We start from the raw sequence: 25,406 nt of genomic DNA on the forward strand, positions 1-25,406 counted from the left end.
TATTATGACTAACAAGTGAATGTGACAGCAGCTATGTACCAATTCTTTGATTGCAAGAAATGGTCAGAACGACCTTATCGTGAGTGGGTAACAGATTTGTAGGGTATGACGAGGAAATATAAATTCAAATGTGCTTGTGGTGCTTTATATTTAGATGTTGTGTTGCGTGATGCGATCATGTACAATGTAACTGATGTCAAACTTAGAGAGCAGATTTTGAAACAGTCCAATCCATCGTTCCCGCATGTAGTGCAAATACTAGATCGGCTATGTCGGACGATAAATCTGAGCAGTCAAAAATATTTTGGGTCGAGTCGCCACTTGCTCGCGACCAGCCCATTAGGAAGTGACAGCATGCACGCGTCACGCCATTAAACAGTTCTCCACGCCGTGTAAACAGCTCTCTAATGGACAAGACATTCCGTTCTCAGAAAATGTACTTTACCTGCCATGTATCACTCGCATACGCGAACTGTGACTTTCACTGGGCTACAATCACGTGATTGTGAGAACATGTTTGGCCATGATTCATTTGATTTGTTTGGCTTTCAAATTCAATGTATTGTCAGTGTCTGCATTCAATGCCAAAGAAAATGTAGCTAGCTTGCTGAAAGAATTCCTTGAACTCTTTTCTGAAGGTTTAGGCAAGGCTAATAATTTTGTTTTGAATATTACTATGAAAGACAATGCTCACAAGGGAACCTCCCAATCGCACCCCTCGCAATTTTGGTTATAAGTTGGCACAGTGGATAGGCCTTGAAAAACTGAACATAGATCAATCGAAAAAACCGGAAGAAGTTGTGTGGAACTACGAAAAAATAAGCAAAATATACAAACTGAGTAGTCCATGAGTAAGATAAGCAACATCAAGGACAGTGTGAGCTCAGGAGCGCCGTGGTCACGTGGTTAGCGTGAGCAGCAGCGGGAGGAGAGGGCCTTGGTTCTAGTACTCCCTCGAGTGGGGATTTTAATTTTTTATTTTCAGACAATTATTTTGCGGAGCTGCACAGGTACACAGAGCAGTATTGTTTACGTGATCGTGTGTCAATTATCAAAGTTCAGGCACTCACACATAATCAACTTCGCTCTCCAAAATTCCAGGACATGTTCAGATTTGCTTGGACATATACAGGATTTGACGGTCTACACACGGAAAAATTTGAAAACGTTACAAACATATGTTTTAACAGAGCACAGGGAAAACTGTGCGACTGTGAAACTGTTGCATTCATTTGTTGCAGTTTATGCGACACTCTCTTATGTTTTCATCATTTTTTTGGGAGTGATTATCACATCCACAAGAAAACCTAAATCGGGCAAGGTAGAAGAATCTTTTTACCCATTCGCCAAGTGGACAAGTTAGGTGGGTCGACAACATATTCCTGTCATGTGACGCATATCAGACGTGATTTCCTGTGGAGGAATCGGTTGACCTGTGACCTTGCGATCAAATGTTATCGTATCCCATTGGAGAGGCACGTCCTTTCGTCTACGAATCGCACGGTTTTGCAGTGCGGTCGCAAAACGCAGTCACTGAATTTATTACAGTGAACACAGACATCAATGAACGAACGGACAGATCATAACTTTGCGAAAATAAAGAAAGTAAACTTTTCGCTCGAGGGAAGACTTGAACCAAGGATCCCTCGTTCCGCAGCTGCTCTCGCTAACCACAGGACCACAGCGCTCGTGAGCTCACATTGGCCTTGATGTTGCATATCTTGCGCATGGACTACTCAGTTTGTATATTTTGCTTATTTTTTCATAGTTCCACACAACTTCTTTCTGTTTTCTCGATTGATCTGTGTTCAGTTTTTCAAGGCCTATCCACTGTGCCAACTTATAACTAAATCTGAGGGGGGGTACGATGGGGAGATTCCCTTGTCAGTCGAAATTTTGCCAGGCCAGAACTGTTCCCATTGCATTACTGACTAAGTCGCTGCTGAACTTAAAGAATTGCAAGGTCGCGGAGCGATTGCGCCGATACAAGCTAGTCAATGGGCAAATCCACTGGTTATGCTCACCGAACCTTCAGGGCGCATTCACCTCTGTGTTGACTTCAACCCATAAACTGTGATTGATACTTATCTATTACCACGCCCAGAGGATACCATGGACAAGTTAGGCGCTGGTCGAAACTTTTCTAAAATGATTTGCGCGACGGATGTCTTCAAATAACGCAAAAAGTGTGTGTTGTAAACACTCATTTGGGCTTGTTTAAATATTTGCGCTTGCCTTTTTCCAGTGCTTCTGCACCCGCCTTTTTCCAACGGTATTTGGAACAGCTGACTGCTCAAGTACCAAACCAAGGGCGTACCCAGGATCTGAACTAGGGGGGGGCAGGTCATACCAGTCTCAGAAAACAAGGACGCGAGACAACATGCAGCACTTCTCATTAAATAAAACAGTAAACCAGTGAAAAACTGCTTTTAATAAACATTTTAAATACAAGAATGCACTTGCCCCCTGCCCCTCGCTGGTTACCAAACTGTTCAAACTATTTGGACGATATTGTCGTAGCAGGTCGTACACCTGAAGACACATTGCAAATTTGCGTGCTTTGTTTCGTGTGTTATCTGATGCATGACTAAAGCGTAGACTGCACAAGTGTGCTTTTTTTTTTTAACCTGAGTTGCAGTATCTTGGTCATGTCAGAAACAGTCAAGGTGTTCATCCTCTTCAGACACATTTGTTAGTCATACGTGATCTCTCAGTTCCTCGCAACGTCACAGATTTTCAGTCAGTCTTAGAGAAAATGAACTATTGTATTCCCTTCATACCGAATGCTGCACAAATCTCAGCCATCCGTGGTGGCCTAGCGGTTCTGGGCGCTTCAGTCCAGAGCCGCGCGACTGCTGCGGTCGCGGGTTCGAATCCTGCCTCGGGCATGGATGTGTGTGAAGTCCTTAGGTTAGTTAGGTTTAAGTAGTTCTAAGTTCTAGGGACTGATGACCTCAGATGTTAAGTCCCATAGTGCTCAGAGCCACAAATCTCAGGTCCATTGCATCGCCTGCGTCGCAAGAACGTCTCCTTTGTTTGGACAGATGAGTGCCAAGAAGCCTTTCAAAAACTTAAAGATGCTTTGCTCAGTGATTGAAGCTTGGTTCACTTTGATCCTGACAAACCGGTAATGTTGCAAGCTGACGCTTCCTCTTACGGGATCGGTGGAGTGCTTTCGCACAGAATTGGTGATAAAGACAAGCCTATTGCTTTCTCATCTAAATTGTTGTCCAAAGCTCAGTGTAACTATTCACAAATAGGGGAAGGCTCATTGGCTATTGTGTATGGTGTCACCAAATTCCACCACTGTTTGTATGGCAGAATATTCTACTTATTAACGGATCACAAGCCCATGTAGTCCTTGTTTCATCTGACGAAACCGGTTCCTATATGAACTGCCCAAAAATTGCAAAGATGGGCTTTGGAAAATTTTGGAAATTTGTAGTAAGGTCTTATGGGACCAAACTACTTAAGCCATCGGTCCCTAAGCCTATGCACTACTTAATCTAACTTAAACTAACTTACAGTATGGACAACACACACACCCATGCCCGAGGAAGGACTCGAACCTCCGACGAGGGAAGCCGCACAGACAGTGACAAGGCGCCTTTAGACCACGCGGCTACCCCGCGCGGCGATGGGCTTTTTTGCTGTCTCAGTATCGGTACGAGATTGTGTATCGTCCGACAGCTCAACATGGTAATGCGGATGCACTTTCACGTCTTGGCCCTGATGTAGATTTTGACCCTTATGCTGCATCGCCGGCCGGTGTAGCTGTGCGGTTCTAGGCGCTTCAGTTTGGAACCGCGTGACCGCTACGGTCGCAGGTTCGAATCCTGCCTCGGGCATGGATGTGTGTGATGTCCTTAGGTTAGTTAGGTTTAAGTAGTTCTAAGTTCTAGGGGACTGATGACCACAGATGTGAAGTTCCATAGTGCTCAGAGCCATTATGCTGCATCTTGTTGTCACATCGATGCTCAGGATTCTGAATTGCTTCAATTCGTTCCTCTGAACTACAGGAGAATTGCACACGCTACGGAAGCTGATTCAGCTTTGAACATTTTGCTAAAATACATTAGCACATCTTGGCCTGTCCCATTGTATAACTTAAAGAACTCTGAAGTGCGCCGATACTTTGCACTACGGAATAGCCTCGCTAAACAGAAAGGACTGATTCTTGTTCAACGTGACAGTGGACAGTCTCGTGTGTTGATCCCCAAAGATTTGCAAAAAGAAGTGTTGCAGTTACTTCGCCAAGGACACTGGGGGATTGTTCGTATGAAACAGCTCGTCGACACTGTGCTTGGAAGGGTAAGGACACCCAAATAAAACAGATGATGTCACAGTGTCACGAATGTGCGGAAAATCAGTCCGCTCCGCCACAAAAATTCAGTGCTTGGCCTTGGCTTAGCTTGGTCGCAATCACCGTGGCAACTTGTGCACACAGACTTTGCGGGACCTTTTTGGAACACTTGTTGGTTGGTTGTGGTAGACTCTTATAGAAAGTTTCCTTTTGCTGTGCCAATGAACTCGACAACGTCACGTTGCACATTTCAGGCGTTGTCCTCTATTTTTTGCCTCGAATGTTTGCCTGAAGTCATAGTGTCGGACAACGGCCCTCAGTTCACGTCAAAGACCGAGCGAGGTGGCGCAGTGGTTAGCACACTGGACTCGCATTCGGGAGGACGACGGTTCAGTCCCGCGTTCGGCCATTCTGATTTAGATTTTCCGTGATTTCCCTAAATCGCTCCAGGCAAATGCTGGGATGGTTCATCTGAAAGGGCACGGCCGACTTCCTTCCCCGTCCTTCCCTAATCCGACGAGACCGATGTCCTCGCTGTTTGGTCTCTTCCCCCAAACAACCCAAACCCCAACCCTCACGTCAAAGGAGTTTGAAACATTCTGTGAACGTAATGGTATACAGCATCTAACTAGTGTACCGTTCCATCCACAGTCAAACGACGAAGCGGAACGTTATGTCAGACCCTTCAAACAGCAGATGGCCAAGCTTCACACTGCACGCAGAAGGGATCAAGCATTGCAACTGTTTCTCGCCTCCTATCGTTCGCATCCACGAGATGGGCCATCACCGGCGGAACTGTTTCACGGCCACCGCGATCGGTCAGTGCTCCATCTGCTCCACCCTCCTCAGCGCCCGGCACCGAAGGAAAGTCGCAGGTATCGCTTCGCGCCGCATGATATTGTCTTTTACAGGGTTTTTAGCGGCAACAGACGGTGGGCGCAAGGAAAGATCCTCCGTCGACTCGTATCTCATTTCATGCCGAGACGGATTGCAGCGCAGACATCGCAATCAAATTCACCACTGTCTTGTGTACAGTGATCCTCCTGTGTCCATTCCCACAGATATACGGTTCCCGTGGGCAGTGCGGCCACAGCAGCCACTAGAGGGTTTCATCACGTCACCGCGGGACGACCCCATGGAGACGGAGCCCGGAAGATGCTAAGTTCACCCAACCTGGATATGACGTGACGTCATTATGACGTATATACGCTTTAGTCGATTAACACACCTATCGACTTTTACGAACGTTCGAGATGCTAAACTGTCGTCAGCTAGTGGTTTGTTTTGACACGTGCGATTCTGAAAACAACTCAGTGTGCCAGCGTATATGTATTTCGCCAAAATAAAAGCAAAAGAGCTGGATATTAGTAGAAATATTCCTGACCGTGGCCTTGAAAACACCACGGACAACACGTTTCGTAAAAAAGTGAAGTCTTCTTATGTCCCGACCAGATTAGATTGTGTGATTGTAGTATTGAATGCTTACGCCGAAAATAATGTTTATTTACTATCAACATTTTAGTATGGTTTCATACAATTGGTCTTGTCAGTACATATTAGATTGTAGCAGCATACTCTTTCTGACTTTTTTTCTTAATTTATATAGCTGAAAGAGAACTCGTGCACGTTTGTTAGCTAAGTAATTTATATGTCCATCCCAAGATAGTCTTTTATAAACCATAATTCCAAGTAATTTTACACTCGGACCGCAGAGATAGGTACCTTAGTGTCCAGTAATGACTGGTGTGTAGAATGATTGAATTTCGAACGTAAAAAGAAAAATATGAGGCATTGTTGAAGAAAAATCGTCGACCGGAGATGAAATACGAGGGAAACTGGATTTCTCAATGTAATCTTAACCAAAGGTTAGTGTCTAGTACTGATTGACATATGAAATAATTGAATGCAGTGTCAAAGCATTCCATGGTGGTATGACAAACCAGACGTACTGTTTACTATGTCATGTATACAACCACAATAGTTTTAGCATGTACCTGGCCATGTCAATGTGGTTTATGTCAGCACTATAATTTGCTAAGACAAGATTATGCAAAATACGAATTGCATCACAACATGAGCGGATACCTTAAACTATGCAGAAGTCTCGTTACTTTTGCTGGATGCAGCTTGAAGAAGAGGGCACCAGTAAAGGTCTCTTACTCGGAGAACCAATGTGTTAGGTCATCATATACTCAGTTCAGCTTTGGAGTCTACTGTTCACAAAGGAATGGCGCAGAGCACAGCGCTACCCTGTCACAACCTCTCGAAAGTTCACAAAAGTCGAATAGTTGATATACGGTTTCTATCGTTTTCGATGTAGCGTGTATACGTCATAATGACGTCACATCGTATCCAAGTCCGGTGAACTTAGCATCCCCCACGGGGCCCTCGCCTTTTGCGCCTCCTCTCGTCCTACCGATGGAGCTGGAACCCCTACACCGCAGCGGCAGACGCCTTCTATATCTGGTTATGGCCACGTACCCTTATCGTCGTTTTCCTGGGGACGTTTCCGTGTTACTGAAGAATCACCTGGGCGTGTCCGGGTGGAAAGTGAGTTCACAATAGACTATTTTCCTTTGTTAGAAATAGGGTTTGTATTGTTGTTACTGTTAGTGATTATAACATAAAAAACAGTTTCTGTCAATATTCTCACAAAATACATTCTATTTTTATGTAATTACGAGTTTTAAAAAAGTCATTAAATTTCAAAAGTTCGACCCTGCTTACGTACGAGGTGCATTCAAGTTCTAAGGCCTCCGATTTTTTTTCTAATTAACTACTCACCCGAAATCGATGAAACTGGCGTTACTTCTCGACGTAATCGCCCTGCAGACGTACACATTTTTCACAACGCTGACGCCATGATTCCATGGCAGTGGCGAAGGCTTCTTTAGGAGTCCGTTTTGACCACTGGAAAATCGCTGAGGCAATAGCAGCACGGCTGGTGAATGTGCGGCCACAGAGAGTGTCTTTCATTGTTGGCAACAGCCAAAAGTCACTAGGAGCCAGGTCAGGTGAGTAGGGAGCATGAGGAATCACTTCAAAGTTGTTATCACGAAGAAACTGTTGCGTAACGGTAGCTCGATGTGCGGCTGTGTTGTCTTAGTGAAACAGCACACGTGCAGCCCTTCCCGGACGTTTTTGTTGCAGTGCAAGAAGGAATTTGTTCTTCAAAACATTTTCTTAGGATGCACCTGTTACCGTAGTGCCCTTTTGGAACGCAATGGGTAAGGATTATGCCCTCGCTGTCCCAGAACATGGACACCATCATTTTTTCAGCTCTGGCGGTTACCCAAAATTTTTTTGGTGGCGGTGAATCTGTGTGCTTCCATTTAGCTGACTGGCGCTTTGTTTCTGGATTGAAAAATGGCATCCACGTCTCATCTATTGTCACAACCGACGAAAAGAAAGTCCTATTCGTGCTGTCATTGCGCGTCAACATTGCTTGGCAACATGCCACACGGGCAGCCGTGTGGTCATCCGTCAGCATTCATGGCACCCACCTGGATGACACTTTTCGCATTTTCAGGTCGCCATGCAGGATTGTGTGCACAGAACCCACAGAAATGCCAACTCTGGAGGCGATCTGTTCAACAGTCATTCGGCGATCCCCCAAAACAATTCTCTCCACTTTCTTGATCATGTCGTCAGACCGGCTTGTGCGAGCCCGAGGTTTATTCAGTTTGTTGTCACACGATGTTCTGCCTTCATTAAACTGTCACACCCACGAATGCACTTTCGACACATCCATAACTCCATCACCACATGTCTCCTTCAACTGTCTATGAATTTCAATTGGTTTCACACCACGCAAATTCAGAAAACGAATGATTGCACGCTGTTGAAGTAAGGAAAACGTCGCCATTTTAAGTATTTAAAACAGTTCTCATTCTCGTCGCTGGCGGTAAAATTCCATCTGCCGTACGGTGCTGCCATCTCTGGGACGTATTGACAATGAACGCGGCCTCATTTTAACACAATGCGCATGTTTCTATCTCTCTCCAGTGCAGAGAAAAAAAAATCGGAGGCCTTAGAATTTGAATGCACCTTGTATAACACACGAGTGTTAGTTGAAATTACTAGTGCTTCATGTACGTTTTTCCGCAAATGGTTTACTTATTAATTATGCATTTAAAACTTTTAAGCAACAATTCAAAGGTATTTTGTGAAGCCTGATACAGGAAACCTTCCAAAATTTCATGCATTTACGGCTTACGCCCGCATCATTCGGCAACGCAGTCAGCCTGCGTCCCTATCGACCGGAATTATCTGAAATAAAGCGCTTTTAGTGAGCATGTTGTAGTAGCGATGTTCGTAGGTCAAGATCTGCTGTCTCAAAGGTCCGTAGGTTCGCAAACCGCTTGGTGAGAAAATATGTTTTTCTCTTCGTGTTTGTAGCACGTTCTGAGGCTTCATTAATCGTCAAAGTCAAGCATTTTTCTGAAATATTCGTTGTATACACGTAACGCGCTTTCTCCGAAACGAGTATCTTCGATTTCGTGACTTCCATATGTTTAACAAATCAAAGATGAAATTGCTATGCATGAAACAACTGACACTGACATTTATACTTTCTCTTGTCTCAAATAATTCACCATTTTTTTCTGAATATGTAGCGATTTCCGAGAGTGAGATCAGAAAGGAATCTAAAAGGACGACATAAATTACTGCGAATGGAACTAGCATTAATCGTCTTTACACTATAGCTTGTCACAAGTATTTATCTGTGATCGAATCCTTAACAATAGTACACGGAGATGAAAGATTCCCGCCACGGTATTTTCAGACTACACTACACTATATAAAACACTTTGATTCACCAGACGCATGTTATAAACTACAACGAACTTCTATAGCTGCACTCGCCACACGCTCTCGAAAAGGCGTTTTTTTACTTTTACTTTTGTTTTTATGAACCAAATCGCTGATATTTCATGTGGGGAAGTAGGCTACTTAGTCATTTGGATCTCTAGGAGCGAGTTACAACCTCATTTATGCATCTTCTCGTTCTTTGACACTCTCTTAAACAATTTTTCGGATTCGTGGAGATGCGACCCGTCTATGCAACTGATCGAAGGCAGTTTGTTTATTGCCATACGCGTTTCGCTTCTTTTATTTGTAAAGCATATTCACGAATGAAACAAGCGAAATGCGTATGGCACTCTTCACGAATAAACGAAGCGAAACGCGTATGGCAGTAAACAAACTGCCTTCAATTAGTTGCATAGGCGGAACGTACCTCCATGAATTTTGAAGCAACTAGGAACGATGGAAAACAGAAAAAATGACGTATTTTTCGGGTGTTTTTATAGATGTATTTGTACTGTGTGGTTCTACACTCCATTTCTAACTCATATTCCGAAACATAGAATCCGAAAGAAGACGTCGATGCGAGTGAGAATAAAATGATATAATGTGTCATTTATGACAATTTCCAGGACACAGTCAATGTTCTATCGTTATGATGCATTCACATAAGCAGGTGGTCAGCGAAATTTGAGCAGTATTCGTAATCTAACCACACTTTTAGGTACTGTGAAGAATAGCGTGCCTGTGTTGGCGAGCGACCACTTCGAGTTCGTGCCACCGTGGCGCTGCAGTGCGCATGCACTGATCTGAGGCAGATTGCTTCTGATTGGTTGGCTCGAGGAGAACTGACAACAGCGGTTTGGTTTGCTAGGACCTTTCGGCATCGCTTCTGTAATGCTCACAGAATAATGTTGGGGCTCTCCTTCGAAAACAAGACCATTTGGTGCGCTCGCGTAGTGAAACGAACGGCAAAATGGCGGGAAGATACAGAATAGAGCCCCTGGGCAGCGTGCATATAGGCCGCCGCCGCCCACCGAGGTGCCTCATTCTCATAATCTCAGTACCTCAGTACGCAGCACTGCTCTTTAATGCGTCGCACTGTGCTCTAGTCTTCCACAGTGATAGCCATCGCCCCCCACCTTACTTAGCTGTGAGTGAACGTTATTCATTGTATACAGTTGCGATATGGACACGATAAATATTCAGAAATTGCTATATGATATCTGATTGCTATTAACTACAGCACTTCATATTGGACATAATTGAAGTTAAGTACTCAATTGGTTCCTGTAATAAAGTGTGTTTAAATCACATGTGCATTTTGTGTTGTAGTGAAAGGAAACCGGCCACCCACCTATTATACCATTCTCTCCTCATCCAGCCAGGAACCACACATTACAAGACGTCACAGCCACAACAAGTGGCAACGAGTCTGATCAACAAATTTTGTTTGCTTCTCATGTGTTCCAGGTTGCTGCAGGGGAACTGTTACAGTGATTCTATTTGCTAATTTGTTCTTGTTGTCGCGTATATTACGGGAGGAGAGATACAGAACTAATCATTCTCTTTTCAGAGGCTTTGCACATTGCTTTTCTGTTTGTCTTTTCATATTTTGCTGCAATTTGTTAGCATTAGAATGGTTACCCCATCCCCTCCACCCCCTGCCCCAGCGCCTCAGCTGCAGACTGATCGTGTCCTGGAACTTCAAAAATGGCTCTGAGCACTATGGGACTTACCATCTGAGGTCATCAGTCCCCTAGAACTTAGAACTACTTAAACCTAAGGACATCACGCACATCCATGCCCCAGGCAGGATTCGAAACTGCGAACGTAGCGGTCGCGCGGTTCCAGACTGAAGCGCCTAGAACCGCTCGGCCACCTCGGCGGCGCCCTGGAACTAAATCAGATTTTTCAGTTTCAGAACCAGTAAGTCGCCACATTGCTGTCTATTATCCAGCAATTGCTTGCAGCGGAAGCTGCGTCAGCTGCTTAACTACAGTGCTTCTATGCCAGTACCTGTTCGAAATTGATTACAGACCTACGGCAAAGCATTGTAATGCTGACGCCCTTTCTTGCAATCCGATAGGCCCCGATTCTGATTTTGATTCCTCTGACGCATCTTGTTGCCAGATCGATGCAAAGGACTCTGAATTCCTGCAATCTTTTCCACTGAATTGCACAGGCAACGTAAGCGGACCTTGACACGAAGATTTTGTTGCATTACATTCGCACTTCTTGTTCTCGCTCATTGAACAGTATTCAGAACTCCGTAGTGCGCCAATACACTGCTCGTCTACATAACCGTTCAGTACACCAAGGTGTGATCTTAGTACAATCTGACAGTGGACAATCGCGTGTGCTCATTCCCACAGTGTTGCAAAAGGATGTGTTACAACTGCTTCACCAAGGACGTTGGGGAATTATACGCACTAAAAAGTTAGCACGCCAGCACAGTACTTGTCAGGACATGGAAGTCCTCATTGAACAGATGACGTCAGTGTCGTGCATGCGCGGATAACCAGTCAGTTCCGCCACAGACATTCGCAGCAATTGCCATGGTAACGAGTGCACATTTACTTTGCACGACCATTCTGTCTCATAGTGGTAGACTCGTTTAGTAAGCTCCCATTTGAGGTACCTGTGAACTCTAGCATGTTACGCACCGCCATTCAAGTGTTATCCTCAATTTTTTGCATTGAAGGATTGCCTGAAGTCATTGTTATGGACAACGGACATTAGATCGCGTGACATGACTTTGAACAGACATGACTTTTGTGAACGAAATGGCATTCGTCACCTAACAGATGCTCCGTTCTCACTCCAGTCCAATGGAGAAGCAGAACGCTTCGTATGAACTCTTAAACAACAGATGGCCAAGCTTCGCACTGCCCACACACGGTAACAGAAGCTGCAATTCTCACCTCCCATCACACCCACCCAAGTGACGGACCACATTGGCGGAACTTGTGCATGGCCGCCGCCATCGGGCACTGCTCCACTTCCTCCACCCGCCACAGCTTCCGGAGCCGCTGATGGTCCGAAATTGTCACTTTGTACCATGTGATCTTGTTCTTTACAGGGTTTTTGGCCGACGTCAGGGCTGGGAGCGAGGCGAGATCCAGAAACGCATTGCCACAGACTGCTGCCCTGACCAGCACATTCTCCAGATCTCTCACCAATTGAATGGCCGAGCAACTGGCTCGTCACAATACGCCGTCTCTACTCTTGATGAACTGTGGTATCGTGTTGAAGCTGCATGGGCAGCTGTACCTGTACAAGCCATCCAAGCTCTGTTTGACCCAGGCGTATCAAGGCCGTTATTACGGCCAGAGGTGGTTGTTTTGGGTACGATTTCTCAGAATCTATGCACCCAAATTGCGTGAAAATGTAATCACATGTCAGTTCTAGTATAATATATTTGTCCAATGAATACCCGTTTATCATCTGCATTTCCTCTTGGTGTAGCAATTTTAATGGCCAGTAGTGTACATGTATCTAATTGCGGGTCTTGATGGTTTGCAGCGCCGTCACCAGAATCAAATTCGCATTTGTCGTTTGCTCCATGATTACGCTGTTTTTCTTCCCCCGAGATTCCCGACCCCACAGGACCACGCGGCCTTAGCAGCCGCCCGCTGGTGCCGCCACGGCACCCCAGGACGAGCCAATGGACGTTGCGCCCTCTCCTCTGCTATCGTCGCTCTCTGACCTGACGAACCTGGACCCGCCGTCACCATCGCCCTCATCGCCCCAGGAGACGCCCTCAGGACTGGACGTGTATCCTGAGCGGTGTTTTTGGGAGGACGTTCCTCTGATCTCGCAAGCTACATGGTGGGGTACGGCTGGGAGTGCGATGCCTTTGCCAGCACACCGGCTGACTCTAGGAAACATGGTACAGCGGGCGCTGAGCTAAGCATGCCTATGAGAAGAGAAGACACACACCCCCGGGCTATGCCCCGATAACGCCCCCTGGACAATGTGCATACAGGCAGCCGCCGCCGACTGAGCTGCATCATTCTCTCAATCTCAGTACTTCAGTAGGTCGCATTGGGACTCAGTTCACATTGCACCTCAATATGTTGCACTGCGCTCTAGTCTTCCACTGTGATAGTCATCACCTTGCACCTTAGCTAGCTGTGAGGAAATGCTACTCATTATATATACAATCAAAAAAATTTTTTGCATCACCTCGGTTCCGAGAATTCCGGAAGCTGTACAGAAAATTGGTATAGAGATCAACATAAACATCATTTCAACCCTTTTTACCACTCATTAAAACCACACTTTGCACCTTGTACCACCATACAGCGAGACATTTAGAGGTGGTGGTCCAGATTGCTATACACACTGGTACCTATAATACCCAGTCGCATGTCCTCTTGCATTGATGCATGCCTATATTCATCGTGGCACACTATCCACAAGTTCATCAAGGTATTGTTGGTCCAGATTGTCCCACTCCTCAATGGCGATTCGGCGTAGATCCCTCAGAGTGGTTGGTAGGTCACATCGTCCATAAACAGCCCTTTTCAATCTATCTCAGGCATGTTTGATATGGTTCATGTCTGGAGAATAGGCTGGCCACTCTAGCCGAGCGGTGTCATTGTCCTGAAGGAAGTCATTTACAAGATGTACACGATGGGGGCCGCGCGAATTGTCGTCCATGAAGACGAATGCCTGGCCAATATGCTGCCAATATGGTTACACTATTGGTCAGAGGATGGCATTCACGTATCGTACAGCCATTATAGCGCCTTCCATGACCACCAGTGGCGTTCGGCCCCACATAATGCCACCCCAAAAAAGCAGGGAACCTCCACCTTGCTGCGCTCGCTAGACATTGTATCTAAGGTGTTCAGCCTCCAAACACATCTCCGATGATTGTCTGGTTGAAGGCATATGGGACACTAATCGGTTAAGAAATCATTATGCCAATCCTGAATGGTTCATTCGGCATATTGTTGGACCCATCTGTATCGCACTGCGTGGTGTCATGATTCCAAAGAAGGACCTCACCATGGACGTTGGGAGTGATGTTGCACATCATGCAGCCTATTGCACACAGTTTGAGTCGTAACACGACGTCCTGTGTCTGCACAAAAAGCATTATTCAACATGGTGGCGTTGCTGTCAGGGTTCCTCTAAGCCATAATCCATAGGTAGCGGTCATCCACTGCAGTAGTAGCCCTTGGGCGGCCTGAGCGAGGCATGTCATCGATAGTTCCAGTCTCTCTGTATCTCCTCCAAGTCCAAACAACATCGCTTCGGTTCACTCCGAGATGCCTGAACACTTCGCTTGTTGAGAGCCCTTCCTGGCACAAAGCAACAATGCAGACGAGATCGAACCGCTGTATTGACCGTCTAGGAATTGTTGACCTACGGACAACACGAGCCGTGTACCTCTTTCCTGGTGGAATGACTGGAACTGATCGGCTGTCGCACCCTCTCCATCTAAAAGCCGCTGCTCATGCATGGTTGTTTACATCTTTGGGTATGTTTAGGACATCTCTGAACAGTCAAAGGAACTGTGTCTGTGATACAATATTTACATTCAACGTCTATCTTCAGGAGTTCTGGAAGCTGGGGTGATGCAAAATTTTTTTGATGCGTGTAGTTGTGATATGAACATGGTCGAGATTCAAGAATTACTACATGGTATTTGATTGCTGTTAACCTCAGATTGGACGTCGTTGAACTAAACTACTCAATTGGTTCCTATAATAAAGTGTATTTTAACCATGTGTGCATTCTGTGTTGTAGTGAGGGAAAACTGGCCACACATCTATCATACCACCCTCTGCTCATCCAGCCAGGAACCACAACATTACAAGAGGGCACAGTCACACCAGAAGGCAAATGTGGTGCTGAGATCCATAAGGGTCTAAAGCACACCACCGTCTATCCTACATTTAAATGAATACAAGAGAAACCAGTGATATGGATTTTCATGAATGTTCACATATACAATGTGGACCTACAGCACAGATAAATCTGACTCACCATTAGACCAACAACTTTCAGAAGCATGAATAAATGCTACAGTCTCATTATCAACTGTGATGTTCTTTAGGCCCTTATAAGTCTCTGCGACTCAAATGGATTACTGTAGGATAAAATTCATAATTTAATATACGAACAATGTAGGAGAAGACAGACTGCTACTTACCAATAAAGAAGACACGTCAAGTCGCAAACAGACACAATTAAGATACTTACATTGTGCCTGTCTACAAAAAATGGTTCAAATGGCTCTGAGCACTATGGGACTTAACTGCTGTGGTCATCAGTCCCCTAGAACTACTTAAACCTAACTAACCTAAGGACCTCACACACATCCATGCCCGAGGCAGGATTCGAACCTGCGACCATAGCAGTCGTGCAGTTCCGGACTGAGCGCCTAGAACCGCTAGACCACCGCGGCCGGCGCCTGTCTACAGCTTGACTTGTCGTTCTTATGGTAGGTAGCAATCTGTCTTGTCCCACGTAGTTGATATTCCTAGCTAGAGTTTCCAGTGTTTAATTAATTATTCATAAACCCACAAAATAAGTTCGTTGTCAGTACAACTTCAACATATACTGCCATCCGATCTAATTTTACTACAGTATATAGTGAGTGATTTAGGATGTCTGAGGCGTATGCTATCTAGTAGTAGGATTTATACCGAGCGAACGGGGATAAAAGTCTGCTGCAGTGTGCTACTATCTGGTGGCACTGAAGTAAACTTCTAGCTGAGTGGCAAGAGTTAGCTGTGCACGCAGTGAACAGTACACAGTGTTTATCAAATCTGTATGTATTTGGCCCATACGGAAATTATGTCACGCGAGTTGGGCATGCGCAAAACTCCTTGAAACATGCATGACTGAAGGTGCTCACGACCCTGATGCCTAGTTTCACAGAGTCTAGAGGATCACCACCATTGTAGATTAAACAGCATTCAAAGAAAAATAACCAATAAATCCGTGAGGTGTCGAAAGTCAGGATGTTCACATGTTCTTACACGACAGCTGCCACTGCTCATATTACTTACAGCTTTTTCACGTAAAATAGCTTATGTTCTGAAACAGTGGAGGGGCGAAGACAAACCAAAGACTCTGTTTTAATGGCAGAACACTTAAAAGATGTAGCAGGTCTACTAAAGAGACTGCCTACACTATGCTTGTCAGTCTTTTGCTAGAGTATTGCTGTGGGGCATGGAGTCCTTACCAGATAGCATGGACGGAGGACAGTAAGAAAGTTCAAAGAAGGGCTGTTCGTTTTGTTTCCTCGCGAAATAGGGGACAGTGTCCCAGAAAAGATATGCAAGCGGGGTGTGATCATTGAAATAATGGCGTTTTTGGTTACGGCAAGACCTTTTGGCGAAATTTCAATCTACAACGTTGTTGTCAGAATCCGAAAATATGTTGTTGAGACCCACCTACACAGGGAGAAATGAACATTGTAATCAGAGCTTGTATGGTAACATTTAAATTTTCGTTTTTCCTATGCACTGTTCGAGAGTGGAATGGTAGAGATGTAGAGTTAAAGTGGTTTGGTGCATATTACACCGTATGTTACTGTGAATGAAATTTAGCGAATATACTGAATTTTTCTATAGACTTGAGAGAAGGTCTCTATCTGTTTCCAATCACATGAAAATGGAATTTATGTAGCATGTTCACTTCTGACTAAATGTGTGTGTGAATGACATATTCATAACACCCTTCATAGATCCTAAACTGTATGAGACATTGATACAAGCTTTTGGCAACTAATAGCACGTAAAGGGAAGAGTATGTTGCTATATGGTTGAAGTAAGGAACTTTATTATATACGGCGAAATAGCAGAAGCTATGGTTTTTATTTTATTTTTTCAGCCTATTACTGTAATTTTTTTAGAGCCTTTGATAGAAATTGAAAAGAGAATTTGCTAGTGTGGAAACTGACATGAATTTTATTCTATTACTGAACTCCGAAACAAGGAGTTTTCCCTAAGCTATTGACCTCTCTGATCGCCAGCTGCTTGTTTAATATGACACTATTTCATAATTATTCGCGAAAGCTACTACAAGGCGAGTTTGTCCAAATTATACTGTGTTTTGGCAAAGAAAGCAGAACTGAACATGACAAAAAGAGGAACATAGCCGTCACTCAAAAGATCAACAATTCAGACAAAAATAACTCACTAATTCTGTTACACTTTTGGCAAAATCCCGTAACCCCTCGCATATTTAATGTGAACGACCGAAGTATTTTTTCCCTATTCTTCATCTGACAAGTAAACCTCCTCTCCTTTGATACCGGTTTATCAGAAACCCATATATTTTCTGAAGGCTTACGCCACAAGTAGAAAAACTTTGACATTTTAGCGGCAGTGAGACAAGCGTTTAGGAGCTATAGGAACCAAAAATATCATAAAGGGTGTACAGATGGAGATATTCCCATCATGACGTCTCTATTTCATGTATATTCCCGTCTGTTTCTGTCAAGTATTAATGTATTGTATGTCTCCTTCTTACAATGCAAGTGTATCGGTAAGTCATTGTGGCTGCCTTGGTCTCACGATTCGGAACAAGCAATCGGTCTCCGAACATCCAGGAATCGGAGATAATGAAATACATAATTGGAAAGTGATATGGAGATTGTGGAAGAGATCCGGACATTAGGATTTGCTGGAGAAGTTAGCTTGATGGTCCAGCAGATATGACAAAAGAGGACTGGACCGTTTACAAACAGCGTGGACCAGAAATCCTACGAGAGGCGAAACTCGGACAAAACGTCTGTCGGATGCGTCAGTAATGAATCAGTTCAATAAAATTAAGAACATGAACATTCTGTACAATTTGGAGAAAAAAATGAATAGTCCATAGATGCAAAAAAATCAGTTAGGCTATCCTGCAGAAATTCAAAGACAAGGAGACAGAAGGAACAATTATTCATGACCAGACGTTGCGAATGTGCGCCATGCAGCTTAAAGTAGCGATGGATCCGCAAAATACAATCGATTTTAAAACTGCTGATTCCTGGGTATTTCACTTTAAGAAGCGGAGTAACATTGTTGACAGAGCAGTAACCCACATAATCAGCAGTAATTGGCAGAATAAGGAGACAAATTTGTCACAGACGTGCTATGATTTTGTTGCGAAGCTTCGCAACCTCATCGTTGCAGAAAACTTTCCATCGACACATGTCTTCAGTACTGACCAGAGCATATTTGACCAAAACTTACAGGGCCATCGAACCCTGCGAAAGAGAGGAATAACAGTTGTTTGCACTGTTGTTGGTTCAGTCTCAGCAACACAATATAGTTTAATGATTATGCCTGTGATATGAACGGAAGGCGTAATACTGCAATCAATGTATGTGCTTTCAGGAGTAAAAGCCGGTAGGTCCTCCGAGTATGAGATCGTATGCTGGAAAAACTGCGAACATGTCGAAAGCAAATGGTTCAAATGGCTCTGAGCACTATGGGACTTAACTTCTGTGGTCATCAGTCCCCTAGAACTTAGAACTACTTAAACCTAACTAACTTAAGGACATCACACACATCCATGCCCAAGGCGGGATTCGAACCTGCGATCGTAGCGGTCGCGCGGTTCCAGACTGTAGGGCCTAGAACCGCTCGGCCACTCCGGCCGGCTGTCGAAAGCAGACCGAAAACGGTTCTATCGTGACAGTTCTGATGACAGGAAGAAAATTCTGCTTTTAGTGAATTCGTGTTGTTCTATCAAAGACCTCCGAAGTACCTGATGATAAAGTTCTACAAAAAGACCTGATACTTGAAGGATATGTCGGAAAGATCCAGCTTCTGTGTATTCATTTTTTCAGACACTAGAAATCCTTTGTTCGTTTCATAATATACACAATCATTTTCGAGACACAGGAGCACATGTGCCATCGCGATAGTTTTCTGGCCCTGCAGTTCTTTTCCCTATACCAGTTCAGCACTCCTCATTTCAAGATCTTCAGTAAGTATGCTTTTTGTAAGGACAAATACTTGGACAACGCACCTGGAATGTAGATTGCGCCAATGGATTACTGCTTCGTTTCACTGACAAATGATTGGTGTGCAAGGTGTGAGACTATTGCTTTTGTAAAATATGTCCATTGTGAACTGTATTTCTGCCTGCCTCACTGTTTATATCATGAGCTGCACGTTGACGTTTTGTTTGAAGTCAATAACAAGTCACATTTTCAACGCCCCAGTGTATATTGTTTCTTTTGAGCGAGTTGTTTCTTCCTTTATGTTGAGATCTCCAACTTCTTACCATATTATTAGTTCATATAATTACGGGAAAGAAGCATTTTACTGATCTTTGGTGTCATGTTTCCAACACTTCACTGATACTTCGCGTGTTCTATAGCTCCTAAACACTTGTCTCTCTGCCCCTAAGATTCCACAGATTTTCTACTTGTAATACAAGCTTTCAGAATATATATGGGTTTCTGGCAACCTAGTATCAAAGGAGAGACGCTTTACCCGTGAGAAATATGAAAAATAATTTGCAGCAAGTAGTGTACCATCTTTTTAGTCCTATCACTATTCAGAGCGAAGTGGTGATTTTCTTCACCTTAATCATCTTCTGACGTGTTCACGACAGATGTGGTCGGAAGTGGATGCTCTACATAACTACATTTTCTCGAGATCGGAGGCACATATAGATCTCCTCCCAAGTTTAAAAAAAAAATTCAATATCTTAGCTAAACTTCATTTGCAGCAATATATGCTGTAGTATGCACCAAACGCAAATTCATTGCGACGCATATTTTCATTGCAAACTTTTTCGAATTTTGAGCAACGTCTTACTTAAATGCGAATAACACAATAAGTACGACAATTAGCGAGATGATGGGCACTTTACCATGAAACTGACACATAAAGCTATACGTAACAGGAAAATCGAAGTTTTTGATGAATTTTTTTGTAAAACTGTGTGAAAAAGGCTACAGAGCAAGTGGAGTGCACATGACGTTCCACACATTATGGGACTGATGCACATTGATTAGCAGGCTAACCAGCGTTCTCTGTGTGCACATGTAGACATGAATGGCTGTGCTGGGCAGCACAGTGAGCCAGCATGCAGACTACCAGCTTTCTTTCTGTTCATACACTAATATTATCGCGCTTTAGGCATTAGCAGCTGCAGTGGGGTGGAACTAGCACATGAAGCTTAGAATGTCGTTAGCAGTAAAATTATACCAACCATAAGTGCCTGCAACTGACTTAATAGAGGTGTCTGTCTCTACATGATCTTTGCATATGCTACGCACAGGCAGTGACAGATGTTAGATGACTAAAAAGAAGTAGGTAATCAAGTGCTGTTTTGAGCTGGCAGATATGTAAATTTATGTTGTACACAGGTATTTGGCATGTATCTTTACAGTACTTTCACTCTCCAGACCTGTTGTCTAATTTTAGTTACTTGTATAATTATGTACCTTAACATTACAAGAAAACTTTTTAATGCACATTGTGTCATCCAGTATTTCAATTTAGGGCCACTTTTTTGCAGTTGGACAGAAAGCTACCTATAAAATACTGTTATGCACACTCTACGCAGACAAAAATCGATTAAGGTTATCATATCTTTATTATTAAATATCCCACCAATGAGGAGTATCTGTAAACATATATCAAATACATAATTATTTGCCACTGTCAGTGTACTTTGTTCCACCACATTAACCATCTAAGAAATGAACTACAATGGTTTGCTGTTGTAGCAATGTTTTATTATTTAAATGTTGGGGAGGGGACCAATATTTTTGAAATAGTTGTTTAATTTTAACTTCACAGTGATCATCACAGTAATGGACATTTAAACTGCAACATACAGGTCATATTATGTATGAAATTCCTCATCTCAAACAGAAATCAGTAATACACAGACGAGGAACTCCATAACCAAGCAAGTAGACCTACAGCTATATTCCACAATTTTGTGTATACAGCTACAGTATAGACAACTCCAAATCATATGCAGACTTAAGTGAACTAAATAATAATTAAATAGAACCAGATTTACCGTTTTGAATTCTTTATAAGATCTCCACTGACATAGTTAAGTGTAGTGAAAGAAAAATGAGGGACTCGACATTGTTCATTATACATGTACTACATGAAGATAAGAAGTTGACTCATCACTGACAGTCTTATTGTATTCTGTAATTTGTGCCTTTCTTTAAATTCTTATACACAAAGAGACATCATGTGAACTAAGTGGCTATTAGAATATCAGCCAATCAACAACTGTGGTATTCTGAAATTTGCTTATTTTGCATATTTTCATTCATAGTTGGCACAAAGGATAATATTTTTGTGCAGGAATTCTGCCAAATTATATTTTTAACCCAAAATGAGTCATCTCACCCATTATTATTGGTAATTTTCTTAGGAGCTAATGATTGTTACATTTTTATTGTGGTACATCTACTGGCTTATAAGCTTTGCCATTGCATGCAACACTGTCTAAGACGACGTTTCTCCGGAAGAAGAGGGTTTATGATAAGTGCATGAAATCACTCCTGAGTGTAAATAACTTGTAACCGATGCACTTTTGCATGTTTATTCTAGCCTTGGAACTGTCACAGTGACGATGGTACACAGAAATTGTTTCACCATTGCATACAACACTGTCTAAGATGACGTTTTCCGGTACTAGAGCGATTACGGTAAGTGAATGAAACCACTCCTGAGTGTAAATAACTTGTAACCGATGCACTCTTGCATGTTTATTCTAGCCTTGGAACTGTCTCAGTGACTGGTACACAGAAATTGCTTCGCTATGGCGTACAACACTGTCTAAGGCGACGTTTCTCTGGCACTAGAGCGATTACGGTAAGTGTATGAAACCACTCCTGAGTGTAAATAACTTGTAACTGATGCACTTTTGCATGTTTATTCTAGCCTTGGAACTGTCTCAGTGACTGTGGTACACAGAAATTGCTTCGCTATGGCATACAACACTGTCTAAGGCGACGTTTCTCTGGTACTAAAGCGATTACAGTAAGTGCATGATACCACTCCTGAGTGTAAATAACTTGTAACTGATGGACTTTTGCATGTTTATTGTAGCCTTGGAGTTGTCACAGTGACGGTGGTACACAGAAATACATGCACTCATTCACTTAACATATCATTCTCTTGTGAGCACATCATTAACTACTAATTAGAAATAATTGCGGCACAGAACATATATACTGAAATGCCAACCACAAGGTCTGAAAGTAATTAGGAACTATTGGTTTTCAAATCAAATTAGCTTACAGCAGTATGTGAATTCCTTCACCTCAGTAATCTGTGTCATTATACACTACAATAGGTAGAGGATATGTAATTTTCATCTTCTGTGATGGTTATCTTGATAACTTGTAAAAGCTGATATTGTTGACACATCATTAAATATGTATGTATATAACAAAGATAGTACAAACATGGTGAAATAGTGTCTGCTCATAACTGGAAGTGATATAATTCTGCCATTAGCATATACTAGTTTATAAACTGCACATACAGGAGGTCATAACAGCATACTGTCACATTTGTGGCCCACATTTTTGAGCAGGATCGGTTTCTGGGAATGATTTCTTGCAAGTGTGTTATGTTTTCCTTAAAATATAAGGTCAAATTAGTAATTTTTTCTTATTATATCGACATGACAGCTATTCGGTTTCCTTCTGTCAACCAACCTCAGAACAGGGTCTGTGGTATCATGGAAACATCACTGATTTGTCACACACACTCACAACATCGTGAACATAATTCTATAATGTTTATGTTCTAGTGGAATCTGCATATAAAACTTCCATATTAATACTCGCAAATGATTTTCTGTTGTTGGATCAACAATATCAAGGCTACCTCATTTAAACATAATGTAACAAACCAATTTAAACATGTCTTAATGTGAGTGGAAGTTTATAAACAGATTTTTCGAATATCATCTAATGTAGTTAACCTCCTGGGATCCATCATTTTCTGTGACTGTTCTAATGTATGAAAAACATGCACCATATTTACAGTAAATGCTGTAATCTTGCATTCCCCAGATGTTCACAGCTTTTTCTGCACACTGTGTTTCAAGCAATTTGTAAGCCTTGTTTGCACACCTGTAATGGCTTTTACTTTTTCCAATGGCAATTTATATGCTTCCTTCATGACAAATGTTTTCGCAAAATATTCCAGTTTGCATTTATTTTACTTCACCATCTTCCATTTCCCATTTTCTTGCACATACACATTACACATTAACTGCATTAAAAGGAGTAACTTCTATCATAGAGAATTGTTTAAGGGGATGTAGGTAGATGGTAATTCCTGTCTTAAATCATGTAAAATTTATTCACATGGAAGGTACCTTTTATCAAAAACTATTGAGAATAAAAATTTGTTAACAGTATGGTTTGTAGCTTACACATTTCTTACTATTTTAATAGAAGGATTGGTAAAATTATTGATTAGTTTTAAGATAATAATTATTTTATAATAAGTGGACACCAAAATAAGAAACTATCTACATTTTTGTATGTATATAAGGGTTTAACTTCTTTGAGATTTACAAAATAGGAAAACTGCTACATTATAATATTCATAATACAAAGATCAATGTATCCTGTAATTTTGAACAAATTCTGGCAAGTGGAAGCTGAGAAGAAGTACCCTTTATTTTTAAAATATACAGCTTACTGGAAACAGTCACTGAAGTTGCCAATACATTCTAGTTCTATAAGGTGGGTTGTCTGCATCTGCTTCCATCTAGTCTTGCAATATCTTTTTTCTTGCTCATCTATGTTGTCTTGCCCTAATAGACTTGCCTCTAATAGTTCCCTCTGATGTCCTAACTCTTTATGAAAATTTAACATCTTTTTCGCTGTGATATGACCAACAGATTGTAGCAGTCTTTTCAGGATTTTACACCTTGCAACATTTCCTCCACTGAACCTTGCTACTGCATCAAACACAACAAAATGTAGTGTACTAATTGATACAAACATTGTTTTGGGGATCTCTGCCCAGATTACACTGTTGACAGACTTGTCAGGATTCTGGGTGAGATCATCAAAACATTTCTTCAATAGTCTTACACCTGACAAATCTGAAAGTTTCTTTAAAAACCTCCACAATAGCAAAAGGTGTAGCTAGTTTTTTAATTTAAATTTCTCACCATTTTACTGTGCTCTGTTCTATTTGCACCATGAGTCACTTCCTGGAGGCCACAGGCCATGAAAGGATTTATTGTCTGTTGAAGAGAGATGAAACAAGACTGCCCATACAGCTTTTCTCCTGTCTTCCGTGCTACTAACGTTTTGTCTGATGGCAATGATATAATAATTTTGAATTTTATCTATTATAGAATCTGTGTATCTATTCTTACCATCTAATCCTCTGCCATCTTCCAATTTCTTTCCCCCTCTATAAAGTTTTTGTCATTGCAGCCACATACCAATTCATTCTTGTACATGACCTATGCACTCCAGTTTAGTGATAGTTACATTTTCTCCACATGGTTTCTACTCCTCAGCTACATTATAAGCTTTTCAATCCCCATCTGTTATAAAAGTGACTTGTCGTATGCTCTTTAATTGTGTAGATTCTTGGAAAATGGTCACACCCAGACATTGTTTTGATTAAATGAATGAATAAACAAGAAATATGACAATAATACATTTACATTATTGGAAAGGGAAAATTCTGTAGATTAAGATCAATGGAAATACACAAAACTGATATTTTCGAGATTTCAACTGGTATGAAACCCCTTATGTCTGCTCAGTACTTAGCTTCATTTTCTTAAGAACTACAGAACAAGATTATTCACGGGAACCAATACTAATTTGGCAATTTCTGTATTTGATGGTATTGTGGAGAACAACATTTTAGATTGAGACAAATATGTCTCCTCATTTTTACCAGTAGTGCCCACTTCTGTTATCCTTGTTGGAGTCTGTGTTAACCATTTACAGCTATCTTCTGCATAAATAATTAAATTTATAGGTTGATAGAACATTGTTTATAATCTATTCCTGTCACTGATTGTCTGGAAAGTTTACTTGTAACACTCCACAATTCATGTGTTCTTATAGACACATTGTACAAAACTGTGGAACATAATACAGCAACTATTTTGTAACTATCTGATAGGTTACACTACATTGAAGCAATTGACTCAGAATACAGTGGAGCACCTCATAAATATTGTATGCGGTAATTTATTACACTTAGACAGTGGACTACAGTATGAAACAAACCATCCAATCTGTACTTATAAATCGTAGCTTTCAGTCTGGTAATGCCATGGCAGATATGCTAACAAAGCTTAC

Source organism: Schistocerca serialis, chromosome 9 (genome assembly GCF_023864345.2).
Source record: "Schistocerca serialis cubense isolate TAMUIC-IGC-003099 chromosome 9, iqSchSeri2.2, whole genome shotgun sequence".
NCBI classification, from domain to species: Eukaryota; Metazoa; Arthropoda; class Insecta; order Orthoptera; family Acrididae; genus Schistocerca; species Schistocerca serialis.